The 9423-nt window shown below is 42.0% G+C and overlaps 1 protein-coding gene across 1 annotated transcript in view; it reads right to left on the reverse strand.

The window, feature by feature from the left end:
• TMTC1 (transmembrane and tetratricopeptide repeat containing 1) overlaps positions 1 to 9423 on the reverse strand; it is a gene marked incomplete at its 5' end in the record, with an annotated part of 261806 nt that overhangs the window by 124541 nt on the left and 127842 nt on the right. The window lies entirely within an intron of this gene.

A 9423-nucleotide genomic window follows, 5' to 3' on the forward strand; every position in this document is an offset into this window, starting at 1 on the left:
GCTTGGGCCTGCCCTGTGCCACCCAGGAGCAGGCCTAAGCCAGCAGGTCATTATCTCCCAAGGGGTCCCAGACTGTGAGAGGGCACAGGCAGGCTGAGGGACCCCCCCTCCCTCCCGAGTGCACAAATTTTTGTGCACCGGGCCTCTAGTATATATATATATATAATCAGTAAATGCTTAAAATACCAAATAGAATCTTAAAAATATTAATCTGCTTCCCATCTGATATAGTAGGCAGTTAGACAGACATGTGCAAAATGGGAATGATAGGTCAGGTACAGAAAGTCACCAGAGCCAAAAGCCCTGGGTGCTTAGCAACAAACAATTGTAAGGAAGGACTTCACCCCCAGGGTGACCTTTCCTTCCCTAGCATATTGCTGGTCATGTGCTTTATTTGTGTACTTTCCTTTTTATTGAATTTATTGAGGTGACACTGGTTAACAAAATTATACAGGTTTCAGGTGCACAAGTTTACAACACATCATCTGTACACTGTACAGTGTCTCCACCACCTTGCTGGGCATGCAGTTGAGACCTGATCTTTCTCATCACTGTCTTGCAGTTGGAATCCTCCCCTGACCTTCCCTCTCCTGGCATGTTGCTAGTGATGTGTGGTAGACCCCATTAAAGGAGGAACAAGGGGCCAGGGAATAGCCTCATACGACTCCCATACAAGCCCTGGAGATAACATCTAGGCCTCAGTTGTGTTTCAGCTCCAGGCCCAGAAAAGCAGTAAGGCAGGGTGGGGTGACACCATGGCTGACACCAGAACCAGGTGCAATGACTGATGATACCCTACTCTCGTGCCAACCAATCAGTGGAGACCAGGACCCTGAGGTATTCCTCCCCTGAAAAGCTGAAGAATACTCCATTGAGAGCTTCCCCTAAGACCTACAGATAAAAGTCCTTAAGCCAGAGGTTCTCAACCTTCTGGCCCTTTAAATACAGTTCCTTATGTTGTGACCCAACCATAAAATTATTTTCGTTGCTACTTCATAACTGTAATGTTGCTACTGTTATGAATCGTAATGTAAATAGCTGATATGCAGGATGGTCTTAGGCGACCCCTGTGAAAGGGTCCTTCAATTGCCAAAGGGTTCGCAACCCACAGGTTGAGAACCGCTGCCTTAAGCCAAAGGACCCAGGGCACTCATCCTCTCCCTCTAGAACAGGTCTCTGGCTTTCTCCACCCCCTTCTTTTCTAAGGCACACTCTCTCTGGAGCTCTCCAGCACCTTCCCCCATCTTCTTCCCTCAGGTGCATTTTCTTTGCCTATCTTTAGCCTATGCTCTGATGCTCTTCCTTTGCCTCTGTAACTTATTTCCTGAGTCCACACAGTCCAGCTGGCTCATTTCTTCCACGGCTCACTTCTTCTACCCATGTGACTTTCTGAATAAACTATTGCTAGTATTTGAATTTCTTGGCTCAGGATTATTTTCTTAGCCAAACTCAAGGACTAAAGTCTAACATTCTGATGCAGTTTGCCATTAACAAATCAACCCCCTTTCTTTTTCTGTGTTTTCTTTACCCTCTGGTACTATACCAGGGTCCAAAATAAGAATGGTACTGTTTCCCTTACCTTAAATCCTGGTGGTTTCAATGAAGATATTATATTATTCTTTCCAGCTCTTCTCAGAATCTCTCAAAACCCAATAATTTTGCCTGAATACCAGCTCCACTAGCAAACATCTCAGACACAAAGAGTTGTTACTATTTAACATTGTACCAATCCTATATAATAAAGAGGTAATATGCAAATTGACCCTCACAACCTCATCACAAGATGGCCACCTCCATGTCATCACAAGATGGCTGCCCCATGTCGTCACAAGATGGCCGCAGGGGAGGGCAGTTGTGGGTGACCAGGCTGGCAGGGGAGTGGTTAGGGGGTGATCAAGCAGGCAAGCAGGTGAGTGGTTAGGAGCCAGCAGTCCCGGATTGTGAGAGGGATGTCCAACTGCCAGTTTAGGCCCAATCCCACAGGAACTGGCAGTCGGACATCCCCTGAGGGGTCCCAGATTGGAGAGGGTGCAGGCTGGGCTGAGGGACCAGCCCCCTCCCCCAGTGCACAAATTTTGTGCACCAGGCCTCTAGTAAATTATAAAATGCTATATAACAAATTCCTTCCAGACATCAGTCCTACTAATTTAATTTCTCCTGCTCTGTCAAGTAATAAAGGAGATGAATAAAGAGTCACAAATTATGAACAAAATGTTGAATCCAAAGCTTTTTAGAATAGGAATTCAGAAATCTGCTTCTCTTTGAAACACAAGAAAAAGACATTTCAGTGAACCAAAGTAACAAAGATAAAGCTTACATTAGAAAAAGATTATAAGCTTAACAAAAGCAACAAAGGAAATTTAAGTGGGTTTGGGTTCTCTCTTCCATGCACTCTCCTTGAACCTATAAAGTGCTTCATCTAAATCTTAATAAGCAAAAGCATTCCACAGAGGAGCAGAACAACCTTTGATGTCTCCTTTGATATTTAAATGAAGATTCTGAAGGGAAGAGCTAACTATTCTAAGACAAGGATGCATTTCTCAGTTCAATCTACTCAGAAACCCAAATTGACTCTCAATACCCCATTCTGTGGCTGTCAGTATATCTGTTGAGAAATTTTAAACTCTTAACTCAGTATGTTACTTATAAAGAAATATTTACTTAGATTATCACACATAGAATGCTGGAAATAAAGTCAGAGAAGGCAAAGGGGAATATAATTTCAGTTTTCTTAGCTATTGTAAAAATTCAAGTTAGAATTGGAAGGACTCAAAACAGCTCAGGTAGTTTTACAGATGAGAAAAAAATACAGAAATGTTAACTGACTTGCAAAAGGTCATAGTCCTTCAGTGTCAAAGGTCAATGAGTTTAAGCTTCATTAATTTAGTCAGATGGTCTAATTTATATTCCCTGGAAAAAAGCACAGGGCTACAGAGCAGCAGAAGGTACATTTCCATAGAATAAGGGAGCTGGGAGCTGCAGAAGGTATACATTTACAGAATAAAGGGAAGGAACCCCCTCATTCAGCGAGGGAAGAGGAAAGCCCAAAAGGAATAGGGAAACAATAAAGGAGAAGAGGAGAACCTCACATATCTCATGTGAGGTTTAAGCTCTGAAGTTGCTATAGTGACCAATCAGAGGGGATGTCAAGGCACAAAGAACTGCAGCCTTTATAAACTTAGTGGGATTCTTTCCCCCTACCCACGTGGGAGTCTGTGCTTGTTTCTCAATAAATTTCCACCTTTTACTATACCATCTTGCCCAGAGGAACACCACGCGTTCCAGTCCAATTTTCCCATTTCACTTGCCTGTCCCCATCTTGTGAAGGAGGCTTAAGGTATTTACTCAGGATCTGCCAGTGTCAGAGGTAAGACTCAAATCCAAAACCAAAGCAAGCACTACTCTATACAGCATAAAAGTAAAATGGAGCTGGTTTATTCAGCACAGTTTCAACATAGATTATTTATTAAGTGGCATTTCTGCACATTAACAACACTGGCAGCTGCACAGGGACTGGAGTAGGCAAAGGGGTGGGACTGAGCACAGCCCACCTTGGACAATGAGGGCTCCTAGCAAACACCATAGGCAGCCTCCATTCCTGTTCCTGGTCCACTCCTCACAGTGTTTTAGTCAAGTGTCTGAAATCTAAATAAAGGAATTAACATTAAACTAGAGCTTCAAAATCCTCTAAACTTGAACAGCAGTAGACTATCCCTAAATATGATTGATGTCGATTCTGTTTCCCGTTTCTTCAGCCACATATGGGTAAAGTGATCTCTCCCCAGACATGTCCTTTTCCCCTAAGCCTGCCCCAGTCTTCACTTGGTGTCATCCTTGTCACTAGGGCCCTATAGGTACTGTGGAGGAGCGGGAAATTCCCTCCTCAACTTCTCTTGAGCTCTTATGACTGGACTGATAATAAAACTGACACAAGACCAAATTAACAGGAGAAAAATCCAATTTAATATGTGCACCTGGGAAATAAAAAAAAAAATGCTTGGAGAAATGATCAAAGCAGGCAGCTTTTATTCTATTTAGACAAAGAAACAACAAATTTATGAAGATTCGACAGGACAAAGAAATTTACATTTCAGTACTCTTCAGTAAGTAATCTAAGCAAAGTTAGGGTTTGGGCAGAATTTAGGAAATAAATAACAAGGTCTGTTTATAGTGTAGGCTTTTCAGCCTTGAATTCTTAACTCTGGTGCTAGGGATGTCTATCTCAATTCCAGCTCCAGCTCCCCCAAAGGAAGGAAGGTGCCTTTCACAGGACAGATTTATTTCCTGCATTCAGGGAGATAAAGGAGGATCAGTGTACCCTTCTTTTTCTTGAATTTATTGGGATGATGTAAGTTAATAAAATTATAGAGGTCTCAGCATATAATTTTATAAGACATCATCTGCATATTGTATGGTGTGTTCACCACCCCAAGTCAAGTCTCCTTCCATCACCTTGCACTGTTTGCTTTTCAAGTAACTTAAATGCAAAATAATCAATATGCCAATGTGAGGTATTTGGGAGCTTGCCCTGGACCATAATAGCCCAAAAGGCCCACCTCCAACCTGCTCTTTAGGATTTTCAAACCTTATGGTCAGTACCTAGGACATAGACTGGGCCACCACTGCTAGTGGGAGAGGTCACTTCGTGGTCCAGGGCAGCACCCTTTCCCCTCCACATGCTGCATCCATGTGGAATACAGGCCAGCTGGCCCAGCTCAGTCTCTCCCCATCCATTTTTAAGCTTGTTACTGGGTGAGTAACAGGCTGGAGTCTTATGCTACAGATCCAGGCAGCTTTAATTTAGGGCACGGAGAGGAGACTCACCTAAATCTTCATAAAGCCACATGCTCCAAAACAGTTTTCTCCATTCTACGGCCTGGATAGTCCTCATGTACATGCTCTGTAGCAACTCGACAGTCAATCCAGGAGCTCTCAAACACCTATGGTTCCATGTTCTGAGTTCACGCAGAGGCTGAGAAGGACATTTGGGGACCTGGGCTTCCCGCAGACCTGGGCTCCTCCCAAATACATCACCTCACTGCAGTGTTGGCCACTAGGGTCAAAGGCCTGCAGCAGAGAAGGTGGTCTAAGAAAATACAGCACTATTCACAGGTATATAAGCGACATCGCTGCTGAAGAAGAGAAACCTTTCCGTGGTCCAGAGAGCAGCCCATTTCCTGGGCACCCACCCCTAATGCCCTTGATTTTAAGGTGGGGGGTCTTTTGCAATCAGAGTTGCAAAAGACCAGGAAGTGGGGAGGGGTCATTCCTGCACAATCTTGCCAAGCACCCTTAAAATTCACTTTTCCTATAAGAATCTTACTTTGGGGAGATTCAAGTCTTATTTCACTTGGAACTCCATGTTTTACATTAAAGACAAATATACTCTGTTGTTTTAAAAAGGTGAAACCTTTAAGGCCTCAAGTCTAGGCAATTTGGTTTTATTTTAAATTCCAATGCTCATAGATACTGAAAGCTCCTGAGGAGGAAACTATAACTAATATTTCCAAGTAGAAATAAGAATGACGCAAGAGACTTAGCACAGAGTATGCCTAACAGGGGGTACCAGGTATACGGTAAACAATCATCATTCAGATAATTGTCAGAGTTTTAATGTTTGTGCAAAATGTCAATTAGTATCATAGAAGTCAGAAATCCATAATAATTAAGTCTATATACTTTTTTTTCAAATGATTCATTGGTTATAGTAATTTTTAAAAAAATATATTTTATTGATTTTTTACAGAGAGGAAGGGAGAGAGATAGAGACCTAGAAACATCGATGAGAGAGAAACATCGATCAGCTGCCTCCTGCACATCTACTGGGGATGTGCCCGCAACCCAGGCACATGCCCCTGACCGGAATCAAACCTTGGACCTTTCAGTCCGCAGGCCGACACTCTATCCACTGAGCCAAACCGGTTTTGGCATTGGTTATAGTAATTTTTAAAAATTTCTCCTAATTTCCTTCTAGACCCGAGTCTTATTTCAAAACATAATATAAAAAGCCTAAAATAGTGATGTTGCCAAAGTAAGTAGAAATTCCAGTCCCAGCCATGATTAATATATATTGCTGCATCTGCCCTGAAGAAGGGCAGACTTTTCCTAATTCGTCCAAAAGAGCAAAAGATGCCCTGACTCAAACATCATGCACCCACCATGCCCCATACCCACACTTGTTTCTACTTCCTATGGTAGGACAGCAACAGCCCTGATCCATTATTACCAGCCATGCACCACATAACATTTCTGTCAACCATGAACCACATTTACAACGGTGGTCCCATAAGATTATAATGGAGCCAACAAATTCCTACAGCCTACTGCATCGTAGTCATCATAATGTTGCAGCGCAATGCATCACTCACCTATTTCTGGGGATGTTGGTGTAAACAAACCTTATTCGCTGCCAGTGGTATAAAAGTATAGCACATACAATTATGTACAGTACATAATACTTGCTAATGATAATAGACAACTATGTTACTGGTTTATGTGTTTACTATACTATACTTTTTATCATTATTTTAGAATGTACTATTTCTTTATAGCAAAAAATGTTTTCTATCAGACAATATGCCATGTTATGCTGGCAGCAGCCTCACACACCTCGTGTTTACCCAGGTTTTTGATTGCATCATTTCTCTTGTGCTTGATTGAATCTCATGTTTTGTTTGTTTTTTGTTTTGTTGTTTTGTTTTCAGAAAACACGCTGTACAGATTTGTAGCCTCAGAGCAGTAGGCTATGCCATATAGCCTAGGTGTGTTGGAGGCTAGACCATCTAGGCTTGTGTAAGTGCACTCTGTGATGTTAGTACAATGAAGAATTTGCCTAATGATGCATGTTTTGGAAATATCCCTGTTGTTAAGCAGCGTGACTGTATTTAATATTCACTAGAGCTTCATTGTCCTAATCACTTTCACAGCAACTTGTCTAATCTAACATTCCCATTTTCTTTGCAGCCCATTTCACTTTCTCACTGGCACACTAACACGGTGTTGCTGCATTTCCAGTCAGCAAACCATGTGCAAAGTAACTTAATGGTCAAGTGAAGAATAGCACTTGTTTCTGTCAAAACTCAGCTGAGTTTTCCTTGCAGACTCAGCACAATGTTTTTCACAGTAAGCATTTAATTCATCAAAGTAAATTTAAAAAATCCTAATCATATAAATCTTAACACTACCTTTACAAACCCCACTGGCATCAAGGCCCAATTTGAGATTGTTATTTTAGGAAATGCATTTTCCTGTGCTAAACTGAACTCAAGCCCAAAAGAAAGACCTCTGAAATTTTTCCACTCTAAAGTTTCCAGACCTTAGAGATTTTCATATAAAAGACTGGATCTTCATCAAGGGTGACCAGCCAGTCCAGTGTGCCTAGTACTGAGGAGCTTGCTAGGATATGGGTCTTTCAGGGTCAAAACTGGGCAAGTCCTGGGAAAAAAGAAGGAGATGGTCGCCCTGCATGCCATTTTCTACAAAGTTCAAAGTGAAAGATAGTTTCTTTTTCTTGTCCTGGACACACACACACACACACACACACACACACACACACACCCCTCCAGATCTGTGCCTTGCTATTTCTCATACATAAGAATTTAATCAAAAGCAAGTGTTTCTCTGGTGGAAGATATCTACTAATTGGTTGAGCCTGCTAATTCTGAAAACATCAGAACTAGAATTTTCTCATCCGCACATTGTATCTGTCTACTAAATCTTTTTGATTTGAATAAGCCAATATAAGGTATCCTGTATAGCATCTACATTAATAAAAGAGAAAAATGGTAATTATGCACATTGTATCTGTCTACTAAATCTTTTCGATTTGAATAAGCCAATATAAGTTATCCTGTATACCATCATTTTATAAAAGTAACAAAAAAGAAAAGAGGACAGGAAGAAACAAGAGTTTAATAACTAATACTGTACAGAGTCCCCTATATGTGCTTCTGTTAGCGTAGGTAGCTAACTAGTAATTAATAAGGGAAGGGAAAAAATCGGCAGCAAATGGAAGCAGATGTTAAGTGCGATTAACTAGGAAGTGGTAGCATTCAGACTCCCCAGGGGACAGTCACAAAGGACACTAATCCCCGAGGTCAGTTTTCCAATCTCCCTGTGGGACAACTGGCTCCTTAGCTGGGGTTACTGAGGGTTGGATAGAACAATGGGGGAAATTTCTTTTGCTGAGCGTAGAGGGTAGAGCCAAGACCACTGTATGGGCAGGTAAGTCCATGTGTGGTAAAAGCCAGATCACGAAGCAGAGCTTTTGAGGCGTGTGCAGTAGAAGCCAAAATGGCAACATAAAGGGGAGGAGTATAGCCTGGAAAAATCTGGGAAAAACATCAGATAGGATAAGGGCATGAAAACCCGGAAGATTCAGGAAAGGGTTTGGATAGGGGGAGGGCACAGCACAAGCCATCGAAGAATTAGGAAGAAGACTGGTTAGTTTGAAAGAAAGCTTACCCCTTCCCAAACTCAAGGAGATATAACCAAAGATTAACAAAGGCTCAGGACTTGCTTGAGCTCTTTCTCCTCCATGAGCCATGCAAGCCTGGGCTGAAGCATGGCACCAATTGGGCCAGAGCGCAGCTGGGAGCAGAGACTATGCTGGACTAACAGAGCCCAATGTGAGGGCATGACAGTTCTGGGTCCTGACCTGCCTGGTGGGCACTGTGTTCTCCAGGCCCAGGACTTCGTACCCAGTGAGACGGAGCTGAGCCACCTGGTCGTGGAAGAGACGTTGGGCTCCTAAGGGCAAGCCTTTGTTTTCACTCCAATAAATCTTGCTACTGTGCCTCAAGTCCTCTTACCCATGGGTCCCCAAAATGCATTTCCTGTGACTCTGTGAAATAATCCTATTTCCATCAGCAATGCTTCTACTAACCAAAGATAAACATTTGAGTATCAGTAAGATTAAAACTAGCAAATAAAGCAAAAGAATCAAGCATTTGTCCTGTGTTATCTATATAAACTGGACCCCCAGGGTAACCAAGTATTTCATGAAGAAATGTTTCTTTTGAATATATATATATTCTATCTAATAAATGAAGAGAGAATGATAGAATTAGACTAGCACAATTTTTCAATCCCCACTGAAATAATGAATCTAGGCATATGACAACTCACTTCAGAAAAAGAAAAACAATCAGAATTATTTACTTCCTCCTGGAAATACACACCATCATTGATAAAGTATTCTTGTCAAAAATCAAAAGCACAGCCCATCCAGAGTGGCTCAGTGGTTGAGTGTCAACCTATGAACTAGGAAGTCACGGTTCAATTCCTGGTCAGGGCACATGCCTGATTGTGGGCTTGATCCCCAGTGGGGGACGTGCAGGAGGTGGCCGGTCAGTGTTTCTCATCATTGTTGTTTCTATCTCTTTCTCTTTCTCTCCCTTTCTCTCTGAAATTACTATATATGTA

The sequence above is a fragment of the Myotis davidii genome, unplaced genomic scaffold (genome assembly GCF_000327345.1).
Source record: "Myotis davidii unplaced genomic scaffold, ASM32734v1 scaffold163, whole genome shotgun sequence".
Classification (NCBI taxonomy): Eukaryota; Metazoa; Chordata; class Mammalia; order Chiroptera; family Vespertilionidae; genus Myotis; species Myotis davidii.